This window comes from Lepisma saccharinum, chromosome 1, assembly GCF_977018435.1.
Source record: "Lepisma saccharinum chromosome 1, izLepSacc3.1, whole genome shotgun sequence".
Taxonomy (NCBI): domain Eukaryota; kingdom Metazoa; phylum Arthropoda; class Insecta; order Zygentoma; family Lepismatidae; genus Lepisma; species Lepisma saccharinum.
Genome location: NC_139229.1, coordinates 120,522,927 through 120,536,397, shown reverse-complemented (window position 1 = coordinate 120,536,397; position 13,471 = coordinate 120,522,927). Strand labels below are relative to the sequence as shown.

General features: G+C 42.2%; 1 protein-coding gene across 3 annotated transcripts in view; it reads right to left on the bottom strand.

Annotated features, from left to right (window-relative positions):
• The window catches only part of LOC146000394 (colorectal mutant cancer protein), a 247,271-nt gene that overhangs the window by 45,331 nt on the left and 188,469 nt on the right, over positions 1–13,471 (bottom strand). The gene's annotated exons all lie outside the window — the stretch shown is intronic.

Here is a 13,471-nt window from a genome sequence, read left to right as displayed (position 1 = left end):
GGCACGCGACGGCGAGCTATTCACCTCCGAAATCACAGGCACGCACGCGATGAGGCTTCCGAGATCGACTTCCAACGTTCCCGCACTGTAGTTAGAGAAAACATTCCCAGGCCGTCTTTTAAAGATACGAACATCTGTCACGGAGGGGAGGAGAAATGATCACAGCGAATGGAAATAAACCACGGGAAAAGAGGAGAGGGAGGGAAGAAACCCCACATAAAGGCTGCAAAGGAATGAATTGGACTGTAAAAAAGATCAGAGATGAGCAAGTGAAGGGGAGAAGGTGAGAAACGATTCTTCCAACACATTTCTCAGGTACTTGCGTACGAAAGCAAACAGCTAGTAATTCAAGACAGTTGGACGTTAGGATTGTCGTGCTAAAACGTGCCTAAAGGCGTAACTCCAGACAATCGTGGATCACGTTTTTCCAGGACAAGGGGAGAGTCCGAAGATGCATGAATGTATGCTGTACGTTTCAACACACCTTTTGTCAGTGCTTTCTCTGGTAAGCGATATTTACAAACAGGAAAGGCTACAATGCAAAGTTATGCAATTAAGACTTAAGAAAATATAATGACTAGTGTTGCAAAATTGCACAACCTTACTCTACTCTATACAGGAATTAAGCGAATAGAACCTTTATCTCTCTACCTCTCAAACTGATTCTTAGCCCTTTCTGATTTCCACAGCCTAAGCACCAGATTCCGACAGACGTTTCAATTGCTCATTCCATTCACAACTCGAATTTCTAATCAAAATCATCCACCGCACCCCATTGTCAAAGTTTGGAACTCAGTACCCCTTCAAATTCGGAAATAATCTTAGATATCTGTTTTAAATAATCAATAACAGTTTATACAATAGAACGAACTGACAGCGGGTGCAAATGTACAGTAATATACTTAATTGTAGAAAAACACAGAAATCAGTTATGTAGAGGGAGCCGCGGCGATCCCGCTGGTAAGATATCAGGCGGGAAACTTTCCGACAATGTATTTGCATAAGCTGATCTGGGGCTCACTCAATCTCTAGAAATGAATACGTGGGGCTAGGGCTGTGTCATATCGATATATCGATTATCAGAAACATAGACTTCGGTATCGATAATATATCGATATAACTAAGTAATTGTGATTTTAACTAGGAAAACAGAGATTGGTGTTGCTGGTTGAATAGAATAAGCAAAAATAAGAGCCCCACAAAACACAATAGGGTGGAATGATTATCTCTGCAGTCTGCAGTTCCCAACCAGCTCCGTCCTTGTCGAGGAACTAAAAATAAAAATAAAAGTGTTGTAGTATTCATGTACAAGTTAAGTGAAGGAGTCAAGTGAAGTTGTTTACGAGGACCATCGCAGATTTCAATAATATCGGCATCGTCGGTCGATAATATCGATGTATTCAGATCGACATTTTTACGATATCGACGCTCCCATATTTTAAAAATATTGCCTCGATATCAAGATATCGCACAGCCCTACGTAAGGGTACCCCTGGAAGGTAACTGCGGGTGGAGCGTGGTGCTGATCACATCACCTACACATTGCCTGAAAGCGAGAATCTATGGGACTCTACCCTCCACACCCACACACACCACTCCTCCTGTGTGTCTTCATGGACGGTGCAATGTAGAAGGTATTAGTTAACTTTAATTTGAGGGAAAATAACATTTCCACGACTGCACGATGCCTTCGGCACCGTGTACTCTCAACTGTATTCTCCAAGAGTCACAACGGGACTGTCTTACAAGATCTAACGGAGTGGCTGCGAACAAAGAAGACATACCCCCCAGTCTCCCTCAAAGCCAAGTTCAGCGCATAACACCGCCGGCTCTGAGCCTCTCCTCCGTGTTCTGAATTATTCAAAATCAAAATAATGTCCGCGACAAGTCCCACGCATCTTGAACGCAAGTCCAGACGACAGCCGTCTCGCCGGGAAAAATTGATCGCAGGGAGAACAAAGAAACAGTAAAAGCGGAAGATTGGACGTCTAACAACCATTCAGATTAAGTTCCACCCCCGCCCCCTTCTCGCTACTCTCCGTTAATGAGCAAATAATTAAAACAAAAGGACACTCAAAACTCCATTTTACGTTAGCGCCATTGAAGAGCTTTCCTCCCAACTCCACCTGGACTTCCACGGAAGCCCTTTTCTGAACGAAAGGGAGGTTATCTTTATGCCGTAAGCACTTTTCCTGCTGAGCTTTAGCTGTGCAGGATTCACGCAAGTGTTTCCACCTCTCTGATCTTCTGCCCAATTGTGGATATTTGTGCACATTCAGGAACGATTGCACTACATTTTCAAAAGGCAGCTCCGGTCTCGACACCACCTCTAGCGGAAACATACGAAGCACCTACTGACGAAATGTGTCAGAACTGCATAATTAGATACAACAAATTTCGATTCGAGTTGTTCCCGGTAAGGGCTTCGATACCCGGTAGAGGCACACAGTGATTCGGATCCCACTTTAAACTGTAGGTCCAGTCACGAATAGCCTTTTTGTGCATAAAGTGGACTGTAAACAAAAAATCAATTACATTCAATTAAATGTTTGCGGTCTGTCGTGTTCAGAAACAAAAAAGGGTAACCATCTAACACAAGTCAATTCAGATTTGATTAAAATCGTCTATTAATAAAAAATGAACATGGAATTGTTTTTACTCGAACAAATCTTCTGGAGTAAACATGCCAGTACTGATAACAGGGAAATACAATAAAATTAAAATCTTCTTAGATACAAACTTCTATTACCAGCACTGATTCACCCCTTTGTATTTTCAGTATTTTTGGTATGTGTGTATTTATATTTTATGTACATACTTCTTTACTTTTCTTGCAGTGTATAGTTTTTTTTTTCTCGTGTGCTCATTTCTTTTAATTTCCAAACTCTCATGCATTATTATCAATTTGCTTAATGTACAGAAGAGACTGTTAAGTGGAAGAAAAGGCTTGTGCCATAACTTCGCCATCCAAAACAAATAAATATACATGAAAAATACAAATATATGATTGCCGACCAAAGAGATGGCTACACTGTGCGCCTGTGCATCCCGAGGGAGGGAAAAGTTGAAAAGAGTTCGAAGAGGGAAGGAAGAAGAAGAAGCTCGGAAGCAGAGGACGCTAAAAAAAAGCACCAAAAAGGGCCCCACAGTCTTGTCAAACGAAGCGCGAATCCGCCATTTCCTATGAAGGAACTTCCAATTTCCAATCCCGGAATGGCCCCCAAATCACCACATTACGCTTACCGCAAGTGAAGGAGTCAATCGCAGATCGGGATAGGTGGTGTCGAGGAAGGGAGAGTTAAGCCGGGATAGGAGGGGAAGATGCTGGTGGAGGAAAAAACGTCTTTGAGGGGGTGAGGAGACAAGACAACGGCAGTCTTAGGAAGAGAGGATGAAGGAGGAAAAAAACCTAAAACGCTGCCATGCGACAACAAATCATTGCCAAAGCCGCAATTGTGTAGTTGAGGACGAGGGTTGGGGAAAAGACTTCGATGCCGTAAAGACAAAAGTAATCTCACAGACATGGCTTGCAAGATGCCCCTAATCAGCAGTTGGGGTAATTTATGTCCACGGTTACATTTCACTGTTCCCCACCGTTAATTCGCGACTAGAGGCTCGCGTAGTCAAGAGTTTGATAAGCATCGTTCGCTGATGGTAAGAAGGTTGAGAGGAGTTGGAACTTGAGATAAATGAACAGGCTGTACTTGTGTGGTAGTAAAAATCCTAGTCTGTATTTCTGAGACGAGAGGAGTCTCCGCTTGCAACGGATTGATGCTGCCAGGAACGATAACTATGTAATCTTCACAAAACCAGTTCCGATTTAGATTTCATCTATTTCCTCAATCTAAGATTAATAGAGTAATAGATTAATAGATTCTCTAGGGACAAACCACAGTTCAGGGTAGGCTTTGGAGAGCTAACATCATGATTGATTTGTTTGTTGTTTTAAGTCCACTTTATGCACAGATAGGCTAATCGGGACTGGACCTACAGTTTAAAATGGGATCCGAACCACTGTGCAATGTGCCTCCACCGCCTCCACCAGGTATCGAACGCGGGACCCCTTGCTTACAAGGCGATATATATTGATTTGGTTTACTTCACTTTTCTGCAACTTTTGGAATGTACTCTCTCCACTGGGAATAGACTCAAGGACAATTGAAGAGAGAGCAGTGTGACAAAGAAAAATCGTTGGGTATTTCTTTTCTTTTTAAAACTCAATGTGGACAGTATTATGAATGAATGCAATAATCTATCAAGAATTCTCGAAATCGGAAAAGCACCAAAATTTCTAGTTTAAACAAGCGCAGTCAGATATCAAATTAAGTCGAGGTGGGTGGATTGGAGTGGGTGGGGTAACAGCGTATCGACAATGCTAAAAGAATCCCGCAGACTGCTTCCTCCATAAAGGAGCACCACAAACGAACACAAACAAGACCAACGCCACAATCGTAAAAAAGCTTAAAAAGAGGCAAACTTTTTGAAGATGCAAGGCAGGAAGGCTCTTGCGGAAAGCGTGGCCGGAGGGGAGGGGGAGGACATAACGGCAGAGAAACAAACGCATTGAGGAAACGATATTGGAAGGAACATCGGGTTTTCGGGGGAGGAAACTTCCGTTGCGGCACTTGGAAGCAGATTCATTTTGTAAATCCAATGAAGACGAGAGTTCGCTCCGCCCACTTCTGTGACCCTAGCCACGTGACCCAACTTTCAATTGTGTCCTCCCTCGCGGTTACGGGAACCTCGACCAGTGGGGAGACGAACAATGGCTTGCCTGATCGATAAATTCAAAAAGAGTCAACTTTTCTTTTGTATCTGTGCGTTCAGGTTAAGGGATTGGGAAGGGAGGGGAAGCGGGAAAAAAATACGTTTATCAGAAAAGATTAAATTGCCATTGACTTCACTATCTCCCCCTCCAATTCGCGAGTTCAATTTGGAGAAGGGATGAACCTCGGTGTAAATTACCCTTTGCGGGATAGGTCAGTGGGCTCTATACATACGCAAATGCAACACAACCAACTTCTATGCCCACCGGCGCATTTTTGGAGGTAAATGTACACTGTTCAAGATTACCGTAAAATTTACGATAGTCTGCCCTTAAAATGTAACACTGCCTGTTAATTAAAATAACGCGCAGGCGCATTCATGTCACTTCTCCATGCTGTAGCTAGCATGAGAAGCATACATGGCGTCGCTAAGTGCTTGGAATATTAACTAGGACACATACAAACACATATAACTGTAGTACAGCAGTGATTTTCTTTTTATCTACTTTATGCACAGATAGGGTAAAGAAGACTGGAACTACGGTATAGGGGCTATCCACGAGTAAACAAAAACAACGGCACAATCGATTGTGGAACTGTAGCACAACAACTTCCGGTTCACGGCAGCCGGGTAATTCAAGCGCGTACTTGTGTCCTTTCTTCTCGTTTTGTATATCGGATGAAATGGATCATATAAAAGCACTTGACGACGAGGAGAATAAGAGATATCAGGGCAAAGTAGAGGCCTTTGCATATCAATTGGATGAGCATATAGGAAGTAATATGGCATTATTCCATTTGCTGATCGTCGTTGCATTGGCGATATTTGTAGCCTTCATATTTAATAATAGGAAGTAATTTTTCCTACAGAGCGAGAGCGCTTAAAGCATGTAAATCTTTGGATGGATACACTTATGTTTTAAGAGAAAAAGTGCGAGATGTACGCACATATAAAAAACGGAAAAAGGAGCTTTCTTTCTTCTTTCTTCAGTCAGGGCGAGTCAGAGGGATACGGTAATGCAAACTTGCTAGTTTCGTTCCCGTTTGAACGCAGAAATACAAAACGCTCATTGTTATTTTAAGTCAATTTTCTGCTATTTGTGTTAAACATGACGATGAAGATGAATAATAAACTGGAAAAATTAATGATGGGACAAACACAATGACACACCACTGCCTGGCCATGGTGTTCAGGCCTAGGACCTTTTCTCTATCAATGTTGAAAAGATTTCCATTGCAAAGACGAAAAGAAATAATAGTATCCGCACTTAATTTTCTGGTTACACAAAAAAATATTTCCTCTGGTTGCACAAAAAATTATTTCCTCTGGTTGCAAAAAAAATAAAAATATTTCCTCTGGTTACACACACACACACACAAAATCTGGTTACACAAAAATTTAATACACTTCGTGTGTACTTCAAGAACGTAACGTGTAACCTATCTGACTATGACCGAGCATATTTTGAAAGGAAAAGTAATATTTTTGCTCATATCACTAAAACAGAGAGAAAATCGAGATTTGAATGATTTCTCTTCTGCCTTTAACGAAGTGCAAGGGGTGCGGGTCGCAAAATTTTTGGTTGGAAAGGAAACAGGACGGGGTATTTTTAAAGTCTTGACGTTCAAAACGGGAAAAATAATGTTATTTCCCGACTAAATTGGGAGATTATAGGAGCGGAAAATATTCAACATTAGCCGATACTAAAATAAATGTTAATTATACATAGAATTTCACCCTCGGGTAATTTATTTTGCATTTCTGGAATAAAAACTGCTAATTTCAATAAATTTCGGACATTTAGTACAAAAAAATATGTAGGGAATAAACTACTATTAAAGTCTGGATCGGAACGGGATTTTTTTTTCAGGTCCCGACTTTTTGGGTTCCTGCACATCCGTTGTCATTACTGCGGAGTCTACTCCTGCTAATGGGCTTCCAATTTTCACGCCTGACAGCTTGAATGCAATAATCTTGGCGCCTAGATCTCGAGGAAATGGATGAAGAAAGATCCGTGAAAGATTATTTAGCCCTGATCGTAGTTTACATCCTCTTTGTATACACCCATTCGTTTCTTTCATACAGGACACAATCTCAGCTCCCTTTAGCGGCCTACGAACCGGAAGTTGTTGTGCTACAAGTATGGCGTCCGCGCGAAGGCACTTCCTTCCGGTGGATAGCCCCTATAAAGCAGGATCCCAACCACTATGTGTGTCTACCAGATATCGAACTCGGGACCCCTTGATTAATTTGTTTCATTTTAATATACTTCACTTTTCTGCCACTTTTGGCTAATAAGCGAAGAAGATGAATGTTGATAAGATTAAATCGATTAAAGGACAAACACACAAGAACAGCACACAACACGCGCCACGGAGGATTATACTGGCCGAGAGTCCAGACGCCAGAGCCTCGCTAGTCTGCCAAATGCAGTCCAGGGTGTACTACGTGGAATAAAGGTTGACATTTGAGACTCCTTGATTACAAGCCGACGACGTCACCACTTCGCTATCGGGGAGGCTCTGTATTTTTTTTTTTATAATGTTAAAATGTTGTACCTTACACTACAAGACGAACATAAAGGAACAGGCGAATGGAAAAGGTTGCATAACACTGAACTGCATAATTTATATTTCTCCTCTGATATTACTATTAAGTAAATCAAAAACGACTTTCGATTGTTAGGCAATGCAGAAGACAGTTTGCAGAATCCTCGTTGGGAAGTCTGCTGGTAAGTAACCTGTAGGAACACTAAGACGAAGATGGAATTACAATATTAGGTGGACCTGAATGACATTGGTAAGGATGGAAAACTCATGTTGCTGCGACAATAGACCTTCGGGATTTTGGGATGCTAGAGATTAAAGTAAAGTGTTGCCCTGTGCTTTGCACCAAGCCATGAAGGCGTATAGGAGGTGATGTGATCAGCACCACGTCTCTAGCCGCCTTACCCCGCAGTTTCCTCCAGGTACCCACTTTATACGATGCTGGGTGGGTGCGAGAGCTGCGTCAACAGGTGGGAAAAAATCCCGGTTCTCTATCCGGGGACCGAACCCGGGTCTCTCTCTTGGTAGTCACACGCCCTAACGACCGAACTATCGCGGCTAGAGAGTTCGATGGTTAAACTAGAAAGTCTATGACGAATATGCGGTGTAAACATAGTTATACCTTGTTTTCATTGTCAGTCACGCTCTGAAAACTGGGTTTGAAAACGTACAGTGTACATTTCATTTGCTCCTCGGTGTACATTATCGATAATTTATGACTACATTTCCCTTATCGACCTTGTAAAGGTCGACAAATTTTTGATGGATACCAAGAGATGAATGGATAGTCTCGTGAGCACGTTGAAAACGCTACGACAGAGGACTCTACGGATGCGCGGAGAACATGTCCTCGGATGCTGCACTTCCGATGATGAATGCAGCAGCAGAGAGAGGAAGTTACATCAGCGAGTGGTCCCGCGAGGGCAGTAAAAGGAGTTACAAGCAGTAAATCATCCGGCTCGATCACTCGGGGGAATTCCCTTACATCCTCTTTGCGCCTCGGGCCAAGACACGAACCGCGAAATTCCTCTTCCCTTTCGAGCTGCTTTAGCGGCACATTTAAGCGTTAACCTCAGGTCAAAGGGCTGCTGGAGGCACGAAGAGGACGCTGATATGCTCAGGTTAAAACTCGACGAGGGGTACGTACGAGAAAATAGGAGGGAGGGCGACCTTAGCTTTTGTTAAAAGTACCATTTCAGTATTTGCCTGTGACGTCTGAGGAAATCTCCCGGGGGAAAAAGCATGGCACAGAACAAGATTTGAGCTTGCGACCTCTGAACTAATACACTCCTCTAGTCTCCAAATTAAATCGCATTGTCTAATAGCGATTCGAACCAGCGACTTCGGAAAGCAACACATGTTTCAGAATAGAATAGAATAGTACTTTTATTTTTTGCTGAGCGAGGTTTAGCCTAGGTTTGCTGTAGGACAAGGTATTACAAAGTAGTATTAAACGTGAAAAGCATTAAAAAAATGGTTAAGAGTATATGAAATACATGAAAAGAAGTAGAAGCACATATACCGGTTCGCAAACACACGCACACGCACATACATATAATTCAAAACTTGTATCTAAAAAGAAGTATAGAAATGTGTACGTACACAATACGCATTATTCGTGCTGTTAGGCGGGTGTATGAATATTTTGGGGGGTGAATACTGATAATTTTAAGTTGATTTAGCTATATGTGGAGTGACTTAATCGTTGTTTTTTCAGTAAATATGGTCTAATCTTTTCTTTGAAGTTTTAACCATACAATTCCAGGTTCCTTTTGTGTGTGTGTGTGTGGGGGGGGGGGGGGGGTTGTGTAAAAAAAGTTTCTACCAAGGTCAATTTTAACTAAATGCAATCACATGTTGCTTTTTACATATTTGCTTCAGAAATGCTGGCACATGTGACTAATTAGCATGCGAACGTGTGCGACTATAATGCATTTCCTACGATTAACACGAAAGTTGGCATCTGTTAAAAGCACATACACAAAGGGAGATCATGCACTACGTGGAAAGTGACGTTACCAAAATAACATACAGGTAATTTGATCTTAATGAGTAATTTATTCCAGTTTCTTGATAAACAAGTAAGGATGGTAAACATTTCTTGCAAGAACGCCAGAATTCCAAACTCAATCAGTGCACACAGTTTTACAAAAACAAAAACAAGGGGACTCCCTTGTTATTCCCAGACAAAAGTTCTCATTTTATGCACAGAGCGGCTAATCGAAACTTTATCTACATTTTAAATTGATATCGAAGCACTGAAAATGATCTAGAATACAACAGATTTTCCTTAATTGTGTACCTGAGTCAGGCACTTACACTGTAATTCAGACAGTCAAATCACCAGATAATGGTGAATGAAATTTCGTTAAATGAAAGGGTTCCAGAGCGGCAAACAGGTTTCAGGTGGATTTCTGGTGACACGAGGTACGATAGCCACTTTAGCCCAGTCCAGGAGTTTTAAAAAAGGCAAATCCGCAACAAATTAGAAATCAGCTGATTTTTTATGTTGCGTAAGCATGTGCAGACTTGTCTGATGTCTACTTTTCCCGAGGTTCCAAAAATATCATATTTGCTCGTAGCGCCTGAACGAATAGCTATTTCGGAACCAGTGTTTATTGTTTCTTCTCTGCAAAAGTGGGGAACACAATGGTACATGTTACATAGTACATTGATTGAGTTGGTGTTTCAAGTCCACTTTTATGCACAGTAAGGCTAATCGGGACTGGACCTACAAGTTTAAAGTGGAATCCGAACCACTATGTGCCTCCATCGGGAATCGAACCCGGGACCCCTTGATTACAAGGCGAAGACGCTACCACTGAGCCATCGGGAGGGCCTGTTACGTAGTACATAAGCTATTTACTATCCACGTTGAAAAACAGTAATTTTTTTGTCTCGGACTTCGGATCGACTTCCACGATAATGTCGTCGTATGAGAACCAGAGGAATGTAACTCCAAAGATGCTGTTTTCAGTTTTGTTTAACACATCTCCTCTGAAGAGCTCTATTTTGGGTCAGATCAACATATCTAAACTTCTAATCGTTAGCAGAAAGGTAGAATCACGCACCTCCAACTTACCGACTCTAGTCAGGACATATTCCTACGAATGCATTATTTCGATTTTTTTCATACGTCCCTCTGGATCTCACACGACGATGTAAAGACAGACATGCCTGAAGCAGGATTTCTGGCAAAAATAGCTTTTTCATCTATACAAGGAATGGGATGCTGGGTAATTAATAGTGCATCATCGGAGAGCCGAGTAAGATACTGGATCGCGCAAGACATGTAACCAACCAGCCTCACGGCAAATCAGCAACTTCCTCGCCGCGGGTGCAAAAATTAGAGAAGCAATCGGCCCACACCTGTTTGCTTAGCAATGCTCATATCCGGCAGATGCTATTCGCATCCTTATCTCCTCCGTTTCCCTGAATGTCGCGCGGAATGACTACCAAGTCCTCTGGAGAGGGAGAGAGAGAGAGAGAGAGAGAGAGAGAGAGAGAGAGAGAGACCACGCCCGCCGTAGAGGCGCCAGGACTCGAGCTCTGGAAATCAATAGCAAGAGAAGTTTCTCCACCCCCGCCAGTCATCGGAGTGACTCGCTTTTTTCTCCCCTTCCTTCCCTTCACTTTCATTCTGTCTCTTCCTTCTTTCCCTTAAGTCAACAAGCATCCCAACATATTGAGGCTTTTTTCCATTCCTTGTGGAAATATTTGTGAAGGACAAAAAAACAGATACGACGCACTTCAAGGAATATTTCCATAGGAATGCCGGTCGTTTAGGGCAACTCCTGGAGAACTGGAGTTCAATTCGTCATGATTTAGACTCTTCCCGAAACGTACGCTGAAAGCGTTGTAAATTTCATACAAAGTGTTTCGTTTCGGTCTATCCAAACGAACGACAGTTCAGAGACACTCCGTCCCCCTACTCAAACCTTAAGTTAGAGAGTTTATTCGATACGTTGAAAGAAATGAAATAAGGTCACAATATAAGGATAACAAGTTTAAAAGGTGCAATCAAACTGTATGCAGGGGCAATGCCCGGAAAGTATACAGAATGCTACATTTCTACAAACTTATTGGGTATGGATTGCTTCTGGTAGAATTTATTATCATCTACTACATCATTATAATATTAATACATGTTTAATCATGTAGTACTGGCGCCTCTCCGATGGCGTAATGGTAACGTCGTCGCATTACAATCAAGGTTTCCCGGGTTCGATATCCATGCACATTGCACAGTGGTTCGGTTCCCATTTTAAACTGTAGGTTCGGTCCCGATTAGCCATTTGGGTATATGTGGACTTAAAACAACAATAATTCAAATTATCATGCTACTAATACTATGAGTATGATATACTAGCGGCTTTCGGCATTATCATCGATCAGCATTAACACAATCACCAACTGAAGAAATGGGCACTGCTACCACCGTGTGATCTAACAAGGCGCTTTTATGTAAAATTCTAATGGAAAGACTCCAATAACCAAGTGAAAGCTTCCCATAAAGCGCTCGCATGGGAATTAAATTCAGCACATACACTTTTGTGTTTCTCGTTTCTAATCGAGATGTATAGTACGTCCCAGGAGTTTTTGCAGCAACACCGCGCGTAACGGTAGAGAAGGGGAGAAAGCGAGTGTGTGGAGCAAAGCAGTACTCGCTACTGCAAACGGCTGGTAGCTGCAGACGCGTTACCTCCTTCCCTCGAGCCCTCTCAAGTCCGTACTTGCGCAGAGGATTAATTTTCGTTCGCTTGCCCCATAGACTTCTGGGACAGAGTATAGGACAGTCCGGACAGTCCGTCTTCGTTAGTAGAGACCATCGACACCAGTGCGCATGCGCTAACTGGGCAAGTCCACTGGCAAAATAGGGGTGGTTGCAGGTGCAACGTAAAAATCGTTATTGTTCCACTTCGAGAGGGTTGTTACAAACACCAGAAATTATAAACAGAAAAATGCAGCGATAATAAACAACAGATGCACACAGGTGAAATACAGATCTAAAACTTATGATTCTGTTTCACCTTTTGTGTACGGAGTCTGCGGGTTAGGCACGTCTTCCGTGGTCGAACAATATCGACGATTGTGACAACGAAAGAGATAAAAGTGTGGTCGAAAAAACGTTCCTGTTTGTCGAATGGGAGTACTTCGCAAACGGTCCTTCCTCTCAACCCCTTGTCAGCAATAGCCTCTTCTCACATCATGATTGCATGGCGGTAGGGAAAAAAAATCGAAAAAAAGGGGCGGTTCATCCACAATTGATCCCACACTTAACAGTATTATATAGACTCACTATGCATGTATTTTATGGAACCTGGAGAACGGGGTGTGAGCGTAACACGCTACGAAGACAGAGGTTCCAGTTTGAACTTTTGTCAAATGAAATTAAAAACCTTATCCACCAACACAGATAAATTAAACGTCGGAAAGGGAATTATGGGGATAAGTAAATGTTGAGTTTAAACCAGGGACAACGCTGGAAAGAGTACGACCAGAAGTCAAAGTGGGTGGGTTGTGATTCCAAGAATAAAACTGTTTCTCACAAATTTAAGGATTTCTAAATGTTTGAAAATTCTGGCTCGATTGCTTCAAGGAAGGGTTCTCTCAGCAATGTCTCCCCTTTGAATTTTTGTAAAGCTTTGTATAGGTATTTGAAAACGAGTTGCCTATTTTGGTTTCTGATTTGCATTAATCCAACATGACAAGTTTCGTAGGGAAGGGCAGGGGAGGGGGGGAATCGACCCTCCAAAAATTGTATACCGACATGTAAGACTGTATTTACATTTTTAGAAAATATTTATCTTTGGTTCATTTTTTGTGAAACGCCCTGTGAATAGCCAAATAAGTTTCCTCTGGAAAAAATAAAAAGAGAAGATGAAAAGAAGCGAGAGCCGAGGCAGGTAGTAAGCGCAATTTACACGGCAAAACCTCCATGAAACGCATTTCTTTGCCTCCCAAGATCAAAGAGAAACTACATGTATTGGAAAGAAGAGAATCTGCAATGGAGCGGGCAACGTGAATAATTCAGGGTGTTCAGCAAAGGGGTTCACTGTGAGCTATAAATTGCGACATAAACTTTGCACTTCCCTTCCTTGGAAAAAGAAGGCCAAGGAAGTTGTTTTCGAACGTCTTCCTCCTCTATTGTACGCTTC